Source organism: Gymnogyps californianus, chromosome 2 (assembly GCF_018139145.2).
Source record: "Gymnogyps californianus isolate 813 chromosome 2, ASM1813914v2, whole genome shotgun sequence".
Classification (NCBI taxonomy): Eukaryota; Metazoa; Chordata; class Aves; order Accipitriformes; family Cathartidae; genus Gymnogyps; species Gymnogyps californianus.
In genome coordinates this window covers 126,892,566-126,910,703 of record NC_059472.1, presented here as the reverse complement: position 1 = coordinate 126,910,703, position 18,138 = coordinate 126,892,566, and the positions used below count along the sequence as shown (strand labels likewise).

General features: G+C 40.8%; 1 long non-coding RNA gene across 1 annotated transcript in view; it reads left to right on the top strand.

Moving 5' to 3' along the window:
- Nucleotides 1-3,724, top strand: part of LOC127013336 (uncharacterized) — a 36,187-nt gene extending 32,463 nt beyond the window's left edge. The window contains exons 3-4 of the long non-coding RNA XR_007766068.1: nucleotides 227-317; nucleotides 923-3,724. This is a non-coding gene — a long non-coding RNA (uncharacterized LOC127013336). The remainder of the gene's footprint in view (nucleotides 1-226; nucleotides 318-922) is intronic.
- The last annotated feature ends 14,414 nt before the right edge of the window (nucleotides 3,725-18,138 follow it).

The window sequence follows — 18,138 nt, the reverse complement described above, 5'->3', positions numbered from 1 at the left end:
TTTCCTAAATACTTTCTTTTTTCTTGTATTTAAGGTTGCTTAAAAAGAATAACCATACCCAAACACCATATGTACCATTTAGACAAGAGGAGGGTTTTTTGTTGTGTGTGGTGTTTCTTTTTTTTTTTTTTTTTTTTTTTTTTTGTAAGTACTGACCTCTAAATCGTGCTCGGAGCTCTGCATTTATCCAAGTCTGGCCTTGAATATTATTATATGATTATCACAGATAGGAAGTTTGGAACATGATTTGAAGAAAGCGGTGGAAAAAAGAGGACAACTCTGTGAAGGAAAGCAGAAAAGACTGCTTCTGAGTGATGGTATGTTTACTCTATGCTTTCAGGTAGACTAGAAAGACTAGCTGAGACATTTCAGCCATGCTGCATCTTCACAAATTTGCTTCAGACGGCACCACTCAGGCTCAAATGTTCTGGTAACCCAAAGAGGAGACTAATCTAACTGGTTACTTACTATGACATTTGAAGTGTTTTTATCTGCCTGGATCCATGTTGTGCACCAGACATTTGCTGCAAATGCTGTAAGTTTGAATCTAGAAAAGGCCAGAGAGCAGATTGCCAAGAGAGATACTCATATATTGTGAATGAAGTCAGTATAAAAATCCCAGACAGATAAAGGAACTAAATCCCATTGTGCAAATTTTATATTGTCACAGCTGAGTTGTTACAATTGGCATTACTCCTTAAGTACCCCAATAAATGAGAGCAAACTCAGTGGCAGAGTTTGTACACGATTTGTGAAATTTCTCAGACTAAACAGACTTCTGTGGTGGTTTAAGTTGTTTCTTACTGCAGCTGCATGCATTTGTAGAATTGGCTGAGATTGTGTATAGCCCTGTGGTTTGGGTTTTTTTTCCAAGTGTACCTTAAACCCTGACTAACTTAACCCTGTTGGCTTTTGAAAACAGAGTTTCCTACCACTCAAAGACAGACCAAGAAAAGAATTCATTCGTGAGAACATGACATTTGACATGAAGACAAGACCACATTCTTCTGAAGATGATACAATCTGAGGACTATGTGCCTGGTGCATGGCTGGACATTTTCTCCACAAACAGCAAAAAATTGCTGTTTTACCTTCTAGAGAAAGAGTTACAGCAAAATTTTGTAGGATGAGGATGAAGACTAATATTAACTGCTTTTATGGTAACATGCAGCCTAAGAGGAGTATAACTGCTGGAAAATTAGTAGATATAAGATGAATATATGACCTTAAGTCCTAAAGACAAATTCTTGCCCATTATCACTTGGTCATATGAACTATCTGGAGACAAGCAGTTGGAGCTCTGAGATAGCTAAAAGCCTCCCCGATGTCATTCTTGTGCTTGACACTTTGCAATGCACCTTCTCCCACTCTATGTCTTAAGCCCACCTTGCAGGATGCAACGAGGCAAAAGTGCCCTCTTCTTCATTACACCCTTCCTCCGCTTACGGGATGGGAAAAACCCCTTCATTCCCCTTGTCTGGGAAAAGAGGGCAAGATTTACCCCATAGAAGGAAAGCTTTATGGAGTCTTTTTTTCTCTGCCTGCTTTTTTTAATTGAATGCTAAGAGTGATTTCTCTAAGAATGCAGAGAGCAACCTGTCTGGAATACCAAAAAAAGGCACCTTGTTAATTAACCAAGCAATCGTCAACTTGATTGAATCTCTTTAAAGTTTTCCAGTGACTATGTGCACACCGTATGCAAAGAGACTAGTAATGTGGGAATGCCAGTGTTGGCAGTAAGGTCAGCTTCTTGATCAATAATAACTCAGCCTGAGCAGACATTTAATCTAAAAGAAAGAGGTCATCTCCAATCAGGTCCTTTAAAGAGATCAACCAACAAAATCTAATCACTGATTACTGAATATTTAGTCAAGCAGTGACCTTGCTTACTATTGTTTAATCATACATTATTAGCTAATTCCTCCATTCAGCTCCAGCTTGTGAATTAGATTTTGTCCTGATTAATATTACAACTGTTAAAGAAGAAAGACATTACAGTTTATGTGACACTGACTTCATAGGCCATGGCCAGCAAAAGCAAATCCAAAACCTTTCTGCAAGGCTGAATCTTTCTGTCTCCATATCATTCCTAACAAATGTTTCTTCAGCCTGTTCTTAAGGACCTCTAATGACTGACAATCCACAGCTTCACAGCATAGCAGAACGTTGTAACATATCTTTATCTCATGCGCTGGGGGAAAGTAAGGAAGGAATATGTCCTTTCATAGGTATGTTGAAGCAGAGCATCTCGCTACTGTCATCAGTGTTAATGATGAACAGATTGCAGTCCCACTAGAAGTCAGGTAAAATACTAGAAATCGTACATTCACATAGTGTTTGTATTATTGATATCTTGTTTAATTTTTAAGAGCCCAGTGTAAGGGGACCAGTTCATGCTGGGTAGCAGTAAAACAGCCAGCAGGCTGAATAACAATGAAGGGGAAATAGTCTTCAGCTCCAATATCACCTTGCTGTTATGAGGTGACTTACCTCCCTCAATCCTGACAGAGCAGGGGTGATTAGGGATAGGAAATCACTTTAAGTTTCCCAAACATTGTCTCCAGAAGAAACCATTGAGAACATTTGTGTCTGTATGCCTGGAGCTAATGAAGTTGCAAGTCATTCAGGCTGCATCTGTATTGGAAAAAAAATGCCAAAACAAAAAAAAAAACCCACATCCAGACTTGGGATATCTATACTCTATTGGCTCACAGAGGGAGAGGGCGTTTTAAGGCCAACGTTACATCCAGGATTGTGAAAATAGGATTTTGGTGTGAATGTTAAATCTCCAGCTCTAGCATCCAGGATGTGTGTTAGGTGTTGACCTGCAATAAAACTACCTGTTTTTTTAATTTAGGCTAGAATTGTGCTCTGTAGTTCACTTTCTTGTGCCCCATGCGTTCCAAAATGCATAAAAGCATGATACAGAAATCATAGCTTTGGTTCATCTTTAAGCCTATGAGGAGGTGGAAACCTGGGCTGCTCTACTCCCTGAAAGCAGTAAATCTGCACAAAACATCCCTCCTGTGGGCTGTGTTTTGGCAACCCCGGCTGCCTCACCCGCACAAGGACAAGTGGCCTGTTCTCCATCAAGCACCAAAAAGATACAGAGATGCTTTTACTCTTCGCCAAGTTTTGGAAGGAGTTACCTCAGCAGACCCAGACCAGTGGTTCCCCTGGCTAAGCACGGACAATTGAGAGCAGACACCGAAATGTCACGGCATCTCAGCAGGGTGAACACCGGCGGCTCCTGACTGTGCTCGTCCCTTGAGATCCCGTTGGTGAGCTGTACCTGACATCGTACCTGCGCCAGACCCCCCGGTGTGAAACACGCACGCGGCGGCTGTGTGCCAAGCCTGTTCAGAGGCTATTGTGCCAGGACCAGATTCGGTGCTCGTCTGTAGCGGGAGGCTCTGTATGCTTTTCATGTTCTTACAGGGGAATCTTCTTTCCTGCCAGCTTCACCTGCACTTGCTTATTTCTTACACACTATGCTAACACTTGCTTATGGCACTCTGAGCCCAAAAATGCATTTGTATTTTTTTTCTGAGCATATCGACTGTTCTCACCAGATATGCTGCCTAACTCTGCGTGCTTTGCCTCTGTGTCCTTTGACCATCTCAGTTACAATAGTGCCTTACTGATGTCGGCTTCCTCTTAAGGGCAGTACTGACCCATTTCATGTCTTAAAATTCAGCAGTGATCCATGAAATGCTGCACCAGGCACTAAATTAGAATTTTCTTCTTTCTCTTAAAGGAAAAAATGAAAGAGAGAGAGATATTAACTAGATCTTGTTCAATTATAGTTGGTAATTCATAACTAATTTTTTTGTTTTAAAGTCCTAATATCAGATTACTTTATTATTGCAGTAATTTCTTATGAGGGGAAATTTTAATGCTTTGTATTTATTGGTCTCAGACTTTTGGGTTTGGAATTGATATTCTCACACATATTTAGAACTGAACTCTGATGAGACGTGTCCCAGCTCAGAGTCATACAGTCCGTGTTGGAGCTAAGGAAAGACAGAGTTTTCAGGTTCTACTTGGTGATCTTGAGAGACATCACTTTACCCTTTCGTACCTCAGCCATCCAACCAAGAAAGCTATATATAAATCAAGATCACAAGCAAAACTAAGTGATGCCTCAATGGGTATATTTAGTGCAAAAACTTATTTTCTGTATTATTTCTTTCCTTCAGATGGCTGTCCTAGTGGGAAGTCGTACTGGGATTTCATTTTACATGAAAAGAAAAAGTAGCTTTCTCTGAAGGACCCATTGTAACTTAGCCTGCCAAATCTGCAAATATTAGACCTAAAATCTATTGAAATCTGGAAGACACTGATCTTGTAGAAGCCAATGTTATAACCTCACACAAGTTGATATGCTGTTTGCTGTGTCCTCTGGTCAGGGGCTAAAATTGTCAAATATTTGTTTTAGTACATCTTTTAAATATTTTAACATGGTTATTGAACTCATGTTTATGACATTTTGATAAATAAAGATTCTAGGAATACTTTAAATATTGATTACATAACTGATAACCAATTTTAAGAAGGATTTTATTTTTCAGATGGGGTAACTGCTATAAGTAGAGATGGTAAGTCAGAATTGGTTAAATTTATCCCCTAAGGTTTTCAACCATTTGGCTAAAATGAAAACTAGGAGGAAAGGGAGGAGTTGAGCCACAGCAAGCTATGTGAAGTTATTTTTTCTTTTATTATTGGGTAAATACCATAAACGTCATGTAGTGTCTGATGCCACAAAAAGATTTCTATGGGAGAGTTTTTCTTTTCTGTCATTCCATACTGTACGTTTTCTTTCTGTTGGGTTAATGAGTTCATTCCCTTATCGTGAGTGGAACTCAATCCTCAGTTCTCAGTATAGTTAAGGGATGTTGTGGGTGCTCAGAAGGATGGGCGCTTTTGAGGTGCAGCATCTATAGGCTTCTGGGTGCCCTTACTCTCCTGATTCAGCACAGCTTGGTGTCAACAATAGCCTCCTGGGAAAAGGAAAAATAGCCCTTCTGCTTAGCTGGTGCTGTTCGAGCGTCTGATTTCCTTTTGTATTTGTTGTACATCACCACACCACAACATTTCAGACATAGATACATAAGCAGAGCGGATATGAGTAGGAATTTTTTGTGTGTGTTTGCATGTCCTTGTGCGTGCATTGAATAGGAATTTTTCCCAGAAATAAATTAATTTACATTAAGCTAAAATATTGGCAGGGAAAAAGCAAAAGCTTTAACCCTCTAAGGTGCTATGTTGCTGTGATAGAGTAGCCTGTCTACATATGCAATCTCCCTCTGAAACGCCCTGGGCTAAGCAGAGCACATCATAGCAGGGGAGGCTAGAAGAGGCAGCAGAGCTAGTTCCTGTGCAGAAACCTGAGATTTTATGCCCCAGATGGTAGTTTTATGGGCCATTATGATGCCTCAGACTGATTCAATAGGTGAAACGAAAGAATGAAAATAGTCCTATTGCCAAAAAAGAAAAAAAAAAAAAAAGGCTGATTTGGGAACTCAAGATCTGGCCCTCACTAGGGCTGAGTAAGTCACAGACCAACTGCTGTGATTTATGTGATGGTACGGTGTGATTAACTTTCCCCTGGATCATTAGAGAGTCTCTGTGGGTGGTGATGTGCCAGTTACTGTTCTCAGCTGGAAGGAGAGTCAGCAATAAAGAGCCAGATGGGGGGAAAGGGGGAGAAGGAAATTCTTAATCAGAGCTGAATTTTTAGATAAAAACTGCACAGATTTTAGGTCAACTAAAAAAAGTGCTTACTTTGTTAACCCCAGAGACTTCAATTGTCTTTCTGTGTAACAGCAGGATGCGGGAGATCTGTCACCTGGCTTTAAGTACTTGTCTGCAGTTTGCAGAGGTCTCGAGTGAGCTCTAGCAGTGCCAGGTACAGTTGTACATAGCCCATTTCCAGACCCAGCACGAGCACATTTGCAGCAGAGGGGTGGGGATGTGTGTGTCATGTTGTTTTGTGGGGTGGTGGAGCGAGTGCTCAGGATGTATGGGTAGGAGAGCACCCCAGTCCTTGATATTTTCAGTGATGAAAGTTTTTTAAAAAAATAGTCAGATGAATTTCACTCTGACAGGACTGTAATTTGTATTTGGCACTAACTCACCTCATCTGCTACTGTTTTATTGCTAAGCTGGGCTTAGAAAGAAAAGCTTCCACAGTCACTACGGATGTCCTAGGCCTGAACCCTTTTTTGTTCAGCCATGATGTTTCACAAAGGTGTGTTTGATTTAAAAGAAAATGTGATGAGAGGCAAAGGTTCAAATCTCTGCTCTTCCCAGTTTGGAGGCATTAATAAGAGAGTTAGCTGGAAACATGTGCTTCTAGATTTTGAGGGAAAAAAAAGAAAAACCCAACACAAAACACCCAAGTTTTTGCAACATAATTTTAGTCTAATGCAGAATAAAAATGGAACTTTTCAAAATATCTGAAAGAGAGGGGGCACTTGGCCTTGAGAAACATTCTTCCAATTCACAGAATAACAGAATCACAGAATGGTTGATGTTGGAAGGGCCTCTGGAGGTCATCTGGTCCAACTCCCCCTGCTCAAGCAGGGCCACCTACAGCCAGTTGCCCAGGACCACGTCCAGAAGGCTTTTGAATATCTCCAAAGATGAAGACTCTGCAACTTCTCTGGGCAACCTGTGCCAGTGCTCGGTCACCCCCAGCCTTTCCTCATAGGAGATATGCTCCAGTCCCTTCATCATCTTAGTGGCCCTTTGTTGGACTCTCTCCAGTATGTCCATGCCTCTCTTGTACTGAGGAGCCCAGAACTGAACACAGGACTCGAGGTGTGGCCTCACCAGTGCTGAGCAGAGGGGAAGGATCACCACCCTTGACCTGCTGGCATTGCTTTGCCTAATGCAGCCCAGGATACCATTCGCCTTCTTTGTGGTAAGGGCACACTGCAAGATAGGTTGTGCTTTTTAGTTACTTTTCTTTTGTTTTTGAAGTTCACAGTCATGTAGCAGTAGTCTGTACTCCAGAGGTCTGGGGTGTGCTGAGCTTGCTGAGGGCAGACCTTGTAGCTCTGAACACTTTTAATTGCTTCAGTCTACTCCCCTACCCCCCAGTTTGCCCTGTGCTATTGTGTCTTTTGCAAAGCCTATCTGTATATTGTGTACCACTGACAAAAAGGCTGTGGCACGGTGTAGCAGATTTTTACATTGAGACAATCGGGATGAGTTTAGGCAGGATCAATGCAGGGGCAGCAAACTGTGAAATCACTATTACAAAGGACTCATTCTGTAAAAGAATACAGCAAATCATGTTAAAACATCTCCTCTTGAGAGGGCTCAGCCACCTCAGTTTTGCAAGTGGGGTAATGTTTCAAATCACATTGTAACATTTTACACCAGACTCTAAGGCTGTAAACTGTAAGGCTGTATGCAGTAATGAATGATAAACAGTGCTGAGCCCAGTTTCCTAAACTCTCGTGGTTACTTTACAAAATATTTTTTATTTTAATGTTTCTCAGCACAAAGATAATATGCTTTTGAAAAATCACTGTTACAACAGCATATGGCATAATAGCCAGTCATACGTGTCTTTGTGATACCTATGCCATCCAATTAAGCTTATAAACCTCTTTACTAATACATCTCCATCAGAGATGTGTCTCTCTCAAATAGGCATCATTGCAATAAATCATGGTTAAAACACCAGACCACAAAAAAATATTTCTCGTGCTCGTCCAAGTGTGGAATTTCAGTTTTACGTGGTTTCTTCTATAGCATCATTCATAGTGATGTCAGCATGTCCAGTTTTCCCTCCTAAAGGCCCAGAAGTGAAAACATTTGCATCTGGATCAGTGACAGGTCTGAGATTTACCGTCTTGTGAACCATCAGAGCTAGACACTGCAGCTTGCTGTCATTCAAAAGTCATGACTCACTGTTTCCCAACAAGATAAGGCTTTGGTTTCGAAGTCCCTATATTCAGGAAATGGGAATCATAGCATACCTGAATTATTGCATGTGGAATATAGAAAGCTCTAAAACTTATTAATTGTTGTTTCCCTCCATCTGAGGCTTTTATGATTATCTCTTACTATAGTAATAGCGCTTGAGTTTACACATTGAGAATTCAAGGAGAAAAAAGACCCTAGTCTTTCTGTAAGACACACAGCTATTTTGAATGGTATCTTGTACTTAGGTTGTGTTTCTCCCTCTGCCACAGATGATATTTACATATAAATTTTCCATTTCTGGATAATTTTGTCTTTTTCTCATAATATGTCAACTCTTTAACTGGCTTCTTGTGAATTCGGTATGCTTCACATGTTGTTGTTAGATTAATAAAGCTTTAATATTTAGGGTTTGAGGTAACTCAAAAATCACAAGACCAAGTGTAGGAAATGGAAAAACTGCGCGAATGTTCTCGATAGTTTAGGGGGAAAAGCACATTCATTGTAAAGTTGCTTTAATTAAGAGGGAGGCCAAGCTGAGGGTGAGTGGGATTGGGGACACCGAGTAGCTGTTACTACTCCAATCATTATTAAATTATTTACACGAAGTAGAACTTTGTAAGAAGAGAGGATCAAGGCTCACTTCCCTTCCTTGCTTCCCCTTTCCCACCCTGTGCTGTAGCCTGGTGGCTAACCCACGTTTGCATCAGCAGGAGCTTTCACTCAAGTCTGTTCAGGCAGAAGAAAAAACTAAGCCAAATCCTCCTTCACTGTGGATGAAGGGAAAGGCATTTTCTTGTTCTTGCTTTGTAAATATCGCTGTGCACTTCCTTTGCCTTTTACACAGTTCATCCAAACCAGCACATTTAGTTTTGGACCTCTTTGACTGTTTCATTTAATATACTGATCTTTTTTTCTGGGCTTTTAATTTCAGCAAGGAAAACAGAAATGCAAACAAAAGAAATCTAATTTGATAAAGACTAAAGCACGTTGCTTGGTTGTCTCTCTTTTGCAGTTGGATAGCCCTCTGGGAAATCAGTTATTCACACAGCCCTCACAGTGGCAGACAAATCCTCTCTCCTGAACAGACCTTGCTGAAGAGTCCTGCATCGCTCTGAACTGAAAGCTGTCTCAGTTGTCTGAGTGACACTATCACTCCAATTTCTGACCTAAGTCAAGCAGAGTCTTCCTTGAATGACTGATCTTCTCAGTACTGTATTTGCCTTATGCAGTGCAAACAAGTGCATGGCATGAGAGAGAATTAAAATGATGTTTATATATCAGCGTAAGCCTTTTAGACAACATATGTTCAGGACCTGATCCTGAACTATCAGTGATTTTAAAGAGGGAATCTTACCTAGACAAGAAATGCAGATGTTGAGTCTTAAATGGAGCTGCTCAATCCATTCCCCACTTACAGCTGAGCTATATGGAGTGCCATTGCTGGTTCTTATGAACCTTAACAATTTGCTGGGTATTACTTAGTTCTGCTTTTTAACAGACCTTGTAACACTATGCAGACAGTTTTCAGCCCCAAATCCCATCTTCTATCTTTTAAAAATCATTGTTCTATCTTTATAGCGACAGAGGTCTAGCAAGGAATAGGGACATTGTATCACTTTGCACAGTAATGGGGGAAAGGAAAGGGGATTGTCTATAATTTGTTTCTCCATCCAGACAAGTCAAGCTAAGTTATGATGAGAGCGGTGCAGCAGTCGTGATCACCTACCGTTTTATAGCTGATGTGATTGTTTTTATGAAGCCTATAACATTTTTAACAGTGCTGTTGTGCTGATCATCATTCTTGTCTCAGCAGAACAATATTACTACAGTCAAGTCAATTCGGCTTGCAAGCAGGGCTTGCTGCTGGCAGGGTGTGAGAAGAAATCGCACAGAGGACTCTCTTTCCTTACTCAGATGTGGGCAGGGGACAAGAGAGAGCAGGGACACTGATCAGTTGGTCAAACACTTCAATGAATTATTCAAAAATTTTTTCTTTTCCTTTTGGCAAGGTGATGAACAGTTCTGCCACATTTCAGATAGATAGCAACCTGCCATTTAGTGTGACTCTTCAGCTGTTGTTATTCACACAGTGGTTGGGTGAAGGGCACAAGCATGGCTAAAAATAAAGACTGGAAGAAAGGGTCGGGTTTTTTCATTGATCATTCTGAATTCTTCAAGGTGCTGCTTTGCAGAGGGTCGCACAAGAGTCAACATAGTGCTGGCTACAGCAGCCCCACAGCAGAAGGAAAAGGCAGGTGGATGGGTGAAGAGAGAGGCAGACAGTACATCCTCCATTCTTCCAGCTCCTTAGTGCTTGGTTCTTCTGCCTGCATACTAGTGGCCATCGTTTAACTGCTTACCTGATTGCTCCTATTTCTTGTCTGAATTGCAGCAGAACATGACTTGTAGACAAATGAGTAACATCTTCCTAGTATGTGGTGTGGTCAAGTGCTGTGCTTGCTCCTCTGCTGGTGTTGGTGGCCTTGCTGAAAAATCTTTCTTACCTTCTACAACTCCCTAGACAGCCCAGTGGCCTTTACCACTGTGATAAGAGGAAAGATAAACTCAGCCTACTTCTCCAGTCCTCTGATATTCCTCATGTCATCTGACTGTCTCCCTGGTTATTCCCTCCCATTTACCTTGATGTTACCTTGGAACTTTTGGTTCAAAGTCAGTGATTTTACACTGATTAAAAAAGATTCTCATTTCCCTCATTCCTTTTTCTGCAGTGTGTCCTCCACCATTTTTATTTTTCACCATCTGCCTGCTGCTGGTCTGATGTCAGGATTTCTATTACAGTCCACTGTATGGTTTGACAGTTGTCCTGGTATTTTGGCCCCAAGAGATGGCCCCCAGGAGATGGATTTTTAAATTCATCTTTCTTTTTTAGCAGAGTGTTAGTTAGTATAATAAAGGATATTAATTCTGAATGAATGGGAAAAAACAGAGAAGCCATATGAACCCTGATGTAGATGCAATTGTATGTTGTGGAGGCAGGTGAAGAGGAAACTCTACCGTGCTTTTGTCTTGCCCTTCAGCTTCTGGAAATTATTCCTGGGAAAACTTGCCACTTTCTGAAATATATCTAGGTTTAGTGTTTGCTGCTCCTGCTCTCTTTTCTGTAACAGTTGTTTGGAAATGGATATTTAGACAGACTGAGAACACTGACCTACAAATAAAAGCACTAGATTTTGCACAGCTAGAGGAAACTATTTAGCAAAACAGCCAGAGTCCAGAACTTGTTTTATGTACACAGGTGTAACTCCTGTGGAAGTTACTGGGAGTTGAAAATAGTTCCTGCATGCAAAAGTGCCCAAGGAATTAGTATTTCTTAATCTAGGCTAATACAGCGGGCAGGAAGAAGCCCAAGAGACCGACCCAAAGTTTGGTGATTTTTGATGTGAAATGGGATTGCCACTAGCTGGACATGCAGAGGGTTTAAAGTCTCCTGGGGACAGATTCTTGTAATCTTGTTCCCTAAGTGAGCATTATGCTGTTGACAAGGACAGCGAATTGTCTGGTCTTGTAGTGGAAATTAAGGTGTGGAAATGTTTGCACCAATTTGCTTTTTAAACATTGGTGTGTGTAGAAGTGTCTGTGAGCATCTCTGTGCACATGGTTTAAAGGAGTTTTTAAACTAGCGGTGAATAACTGGCAACATGAGATACCAGGCTGAACTCTTCTGCTTACACCAGGTGAGATTTAAAGAGCTAATGGACACTGTGGAACGAACGAGGAGGAAATTTCTGGTTTTGGCTAGTACTTTCCTCCTTTTACCAAAATAAGTTCTGACATCCAGGCCTGAGTTTGAACTAACAACTGCTGCATGACTGCACTAGCACTTTCCAAGTCATTTGTTTTAAAGTGCTCTAGGATACTTGGAGTACGAAAGGTGTCATAGAAAACCAAGTTTTGTTTCATTCTGTTTGACACTTTGTTTTTGAGCTTACCATGTTATAATGGTACATAGAGATTTTAAAGTTTACTGAAGGTCTTCTGTAAATCCATGTGTTTACACAAAAATCCTGTGGTATAGTTAGGGAAGACTGAAAATAAAAGAAATATGAATTTCATAGCAACAGGTCCTTGCTACTCCTTTATAAGACTCAAAATTTCCTAGCTATGGTCCCTTTAGCTCCCATTAAAACATAATGATCCTTTTAAACTTGAAGACTGTATGTGCATTTATGTAATGCGTTCCCCTATAAGGTTACTGCCTAATGATTTAATAAACAGAGGCCATATTGGAGGGTAAAATTGCTGCATTTCATGATATGAGAGCTTTGCTTTCTTTTTCCATTCACATAGTTGTATTCTGGAATCTAGTTTAGATGTACTTACATAAAATACATGTAGGTACGTGTTGCACATGTATGGACCTAACTGTTGGACACACAAGAAGTATGCCTTGGACAAAATATATTAATGGTACTAGAGATCTCACCCTCACGCTTTTGTTTTGCCAGGTCACAGAGAGCATGAAGCTATAGATTTAACATTCAAGCGCATGGTTCTAGGAAACCGTTCAGCACTCTCACCTCTGGTTGGTTTTGCTGGCAATCTGTATCAGCAACATCTGGCCCCTAATTGGCTTTGATGTGGGTTTTCCCAAGCTTTCAATATATGGCCTTGGAAAGACCATTGTTCTCTTTATTAAAATAACCTGGTTGAAACAGAGACTCAAGTCTGCCACAGATTCAGAACGAAGAGAGAGAGAAGAAAAAGTTGTATCCAGCCTGTGAGCCAGATGAGTAAGTGTTTTAGCACAGAGGGTCTGGCATGTCAAGGTTTGCAGAGCCCTGTGGAAGTCGGAGGTGAGCAGGGGTTCTGGCTTCTAGCCCGACGGAGCTACGGGCGCCTCTGTGACCACAGGCAGCTAGTTAAATCTCCCTGCCCCTTGCCTGGTCCAAAAGGAAAACTGGATGAAAGACAAGACCTGGTTAGATACCAGATGCTGTCTCTGAATGGAATTTTCCTAGGAGAGGTAAATGCAAACAACCGTGCTTTTACCAAAGGCCTCGTGCACTCCTATCAGAACATTTGCAAGTGAAATGTGAGGCTGACAGCTATAGCTCTTAATTGTTCAGTGTGCTGCCATTGGGAATAGTGTTCTGATCTTGGAAATATGGTGCTAGATAGCTTTTTCATAGTGCTGTGTTTCTCCTTTATGTGAGGGTTGCCCAGAGTTTATTCAATATGGTAGAAGGGGCAGAATTTATTCATGAGACTCATAAAACAAATTTTTTGTGTCTTTTTCCTTCTTTGTTTCTAAAGTGGATTTCATGGCTTGACATCTGTAGAGGAAGAGGTATAGGTGATGTAAATATTACTTTGTCTAAGATTCTGTTTCCGAGGACTGCGTGACACAACGGGAGAGCAGGGGTGGGAAGATTCAGTGACATAATTAAGGTGGTAGAGCACAACTGCCCTCCTGAACCAGGGGAAAGCTCCTGTGCGGGAGAAACACTTTTTATGTGGCAATGTTACACCCTTCCAGCAATTCCACTGCAGAGGAGTTACATCTGCACACCACCTGCGTACCTCAAATGTGCACAGCTAGAAGCCTGAACTGGTTGTGGGTCTGTACCCAGAAGCACATTCTTTTCACCATGCACTCATGCATCTGGTAGGGGTGGCCTAATTGTTTTCAGCATGTCTAGGAATTTTTATTGTTTCCAGGAGGTTTTTATGATACGTGGAAATCCATGTTAAAGAGAATTAACAGGTGGATGGGAATTGCTGATTGGAGAGAGGTTGGAAATGGAAAATACAACGTGAAACATGCTCCAAGGGATGGGAAAGAAGGGTTGCCTTTGTGCAGAAGGGGGTTCAGCAGGCATGTGGGAGGTCTTGATTTCACTGGCAGTGTGAATTTTATTTGGACCTCTTGTGGGCTTACCTCCCTCCTCCTGCTTTAGAAGGAATCCTGGTGTGATAAAGCTTGACATGGCATAAAGTGAATTGTGGCAAAGCCAGGGCTTTGCCACTAGGGAATGATCACCCCTAAAGGGAAGAATATATAACCTCTTTCCATGCTGAAGCTGAGATCCCTCAAGCATTTGTGTGGATGAGAAGGTGAGTTCACCACTCTGGAAACAGAAGGGGGAAATTCTGACTGTTCGTAACAAATAGTTTAGAGCAGGCACCAGGAGTGCCCTCTTGAGAAAAAGCTTTCCTTTATTTCTGAAAGTGGATCAGGATTCCTGATGCAGCTCTTTCACAACACAGCTGAAACAGTGCTTTTTTTTCATTTTTCATTTCTCTCCCAATTTATCATGGTTCTGACTTACAGGAGTTTTTTGGGGTAACATTCACTTTGGAGAAATGCAATTTCCAAACAGAAATTGACAATGTTTTTCATCCTTCCTATCTTTCTTTACTCACCTCCCAGAAGTTTGCTTTGGTCTTTCAGCTGGCTGTCTCTCCATGTTGTCTGTTGGTTTATGGGAAGAGCAAGCATCAATACCTGAAGTGTGAGATCTAGTCTTTATAAGCATACTGTCTTTGATAGGTAGTATACATTATATATAATAGATCATATGCAGTTTTATTTAAGCAACAGTGACAAGATATTCTGAGAGAGTCTCCCACTTTAAAACAATCTAAAATTTTACTGAAACACAGCTTCTTTAAGTTTCTGCGTCACAGCAGCTTTTTTTGTTAGGTTGCTTCCTGATGCTTTAGATATCACAGTCAAAACTCCCACCATGCTGCAAGCTAGCATGACAGTTTCTTCTACAGCAACTATTAAATTCAGGGCAGCAGATCTACCATCTGCAGCCCATCTGCTGGCCCTAACATCTAAGATGCAGACTTCAACCATGAACAGCTAAACCCCACAAATTGTCAGTAATGAAGAGTCCATCATAATCACTTAATGTGTCAAACACCTGTCTGAGCAAAACAGGGAAGGAATGACTTTTGCAGGAGAGTGGATATAGGATTAGATGGAGCATTACTTGGGGCCTGCATGGAAATAGTTGTGTTGAATGTTTAGAACGGAAAGTGCAGTTATTGTAGCACTTTGTAATGAAAGGATGACGCATCGGTATAACTACCTACATAATGCATACGGCAACAAATGGTTAACATGCCTGTCCATCTATTCCTTGCAGCAAATAATCAACCCGGGAAGTCGTAGAGCAGCACGCATCCCATTTGGCAGCAGTTTCCTAAAAGAACTGAGGGTGATGCTTAAAACCCAGCAGTTTTTTTACAGGCTTGCCCACAGCCATGCCACATATATATGCAGACTCACACAGGGGTCCTACTTTGTTGAATGTCCCCAGTTGTTTACAACCCGAACTGGAGGGATGGTGCAGCACAGCTGCTGTTGCACAATCTATCCCTGATAACCAGGATATGCTCAAAGCATTGTGGGATTCTTGTAAATAACCTGCTGTGTCTGTTGTGCATATTTTCCTTCACTTGAGCTTGTTGATGGGGCATGTGGCTGCCTACTTCATTGCTCTGCCAGAGAGGAGTCCATTATCTGCATGATGCTGCAAAGAGAGGGAATGAGCTGAGACCACAGGGTACAATTTTTTTTGTTATAAATCCTGAGGACCAGTGTTAAGAGTCACTGTACCTCCTATTTCTGGCACAGGAATCCTGCATTACTAAAACTACAAGCATGTCTATTTAAGACCCTATCACATGCCATAGAGTGTGTAGTCTGTGTTTCTATGGAGTACTTCTAGCCAGCTGTGGTGAAGTGTGCCCAGCACTTGTGGTAGTGTCCTGCAATGAGGCCAGGTAAAATGCCACTACAGATACATTGCTGGAAGGTTCAATGAAAAATGCCTTGAGGATGGTACAGAAAGAAGAAAGTTATTGGCATAAAAAAAGAAAATTACCAGGCAAAATGGTAAAGGAGAACTGTTTTTTGTGGAAGGAAGGTAAACTACACAGAGAAAGTGGGAATGAGAATTTGGATGTTAGCAGGTTGTAGCTTGTGCCCCGGGGATGAGGACTGTGAACTTGATGCAGAAGGTGATGGGAAGTCATAGAAGGGTGATGACTAGAAGAATGACCTACACTGAACTTCTGACTTAGGACGTGAGACAGAAATGGAGCTGCTTAAAGAAATGGAAGGTGCTATGCCCCTGGGAAATGATCAAAATGTTTAGCAGTCGAAGCAGTAATATTACAGAGTTGATGTCAAGAAAAGAAACAGTTTCCCTCCTCTTCCCCTGTTAGGGTTTTTCCTTTTACTTGTTTGGGTTTTTGTTTGTTTTTTGTATTTAATTTGAAAAAGATATATACATACACCCAGACATATATCTCATATTTATTATATTAAAACACATGTATAATACAGTATATATTATACACACACACACTTACAAACATAAAATTTCCCACAGACTATAAGATCGCTGCATCTGCTGAGGAAAAATGATATTCTTGTCACTTTCAAAACTGAGAGTGGTAGTGAAGTTGAGTAGGATGTTAATGGCAGTGAGGAGATGCGGAAGCCATCCATGTCTCTAATTCTGAACAGACCTGATGGAAATATTGTCCTTGTACCAGGATGGCAGGAGCCATTGGTCCATACAGGAGTTCAGCAGGACCCCAAGCACGGTTCCTTCAGAACCACGCTGTGGATTCAGCAACATGTTGCTGAAATCAATGTGTTCCAAATAAAAACAGAAATTTTTGGATGCAATTTTTTCTGTTGTTTTTAAATTTCTAAACAGATTTGGAAACTCACAGCTGCCAAGATCTAGGAATCTAGGAAAACTGGAAATGTAAAGAATGCTTTCATTTTTCTTCTGTGTAATGAAGAAAAGTGAATACCCTTTCCATCTTCTCTGCAAGGATATTATTGAAAGCCAGTTGATTTCAACTGACTAGCAGGTTTGAAAAGAGTCACCAGCTGGGCAGCATTTCAGCAGCAGAAGTCTGTGGAGATGAGACACTGGTGTCAAGATTTATGAGACTCCAAAACGTATATTAATATTACTCTAATACATTTGTTGTCAGTCTCTTTTCACCTGCAGACCTTTAAGCATTTTCTGAAGCAGGTGTCAGCTCTTATACAGAGAATTCAGTTCTAGTGACAACAATTTTCCTTTTCTTGGTTGTCTTTCACTGACTCCATAGAAGTGGACAGAGGTCCTCCAGGTCTGCGGAGTATACACTGAGAGCGACTGATCTAACGTAAGATGAATCAGATGTGTGTAGTGTGTCCCAAGAAATTCTTTTATCACCCTTTTCTAATGACCATAGATCAGCCTCCAGCCTTGTGACATGTAATGGTAGTCAAATTTCTAAAATTTTTCATGAAACTGGTACATTGAATGACCTTGATTTGCTAGGGTTTGCACCGCACAGTTTTTGGGTAGCCAAAGGTGATAAAAGCCAAAGGTGATGAAAGTAGAATAAAAAAATAGTTTTATTATTAGTTGCTAGCTTCAACTCAGGATATTTGTGTGTACTTAGCCAAAAAAATGATTTACCTAAAGGTATTAGGATGGATTAGTCAACACAGTTGTTATCCTATATCCAGTAGTATCATTGCAGTTATGAGCCTGTCACTGCTTTTGTTGTTAGCCTCCCATCTAAAGATTTTAAATGTGGATGAAAGATTTAGTTTGGACTGGAGATTGGTAGTTAAAGATGGATGGTCACTTCTTAAGGGCCTGAGCAAGTTTTTGGACCTCCCTGCTTACTGTGACGTTGATTTTCTTCCTTCAGATTGTCAGTCTGTGCTAGTTCTGAGTACATACATTGTGGTCTTGTCACCTGTTGACAACAGAAAGTTGACTACCAATTCAAGTTATCTGGTCTCTGGAAAATATAAAACTATGGTCTCTTTTTTTTTTTTGTTGAGTGCATATGAATGACACCAACATTAGGTATAAGAAGATTTATTTTTCTCTCTAACTTCTGTTGTTCTGTTTTGACTATTTTTATCTCCAGAGGACCTCATAATCAAAGCAAAATTGTCAAATTTCACATAGGATTGAGTGAAAGCAATATATCCTTCACTAGAACTTAAGCAAGCTCATTATTAGTTTGTCTGGGAAGGTGCTGAACCTTGACTGAATTTCAGGTTCATTAAAAAAGGTTCACAGCTATCTACCGAGGGTATTCCACTGGTAATGACTTTTAGTCTTTACCAACCTGAGCTGAATTAAAACCAATAATGCAGCAATTTAGAGAGGAAAGGTTCACATGCCCCTTAAAAGCCATGAC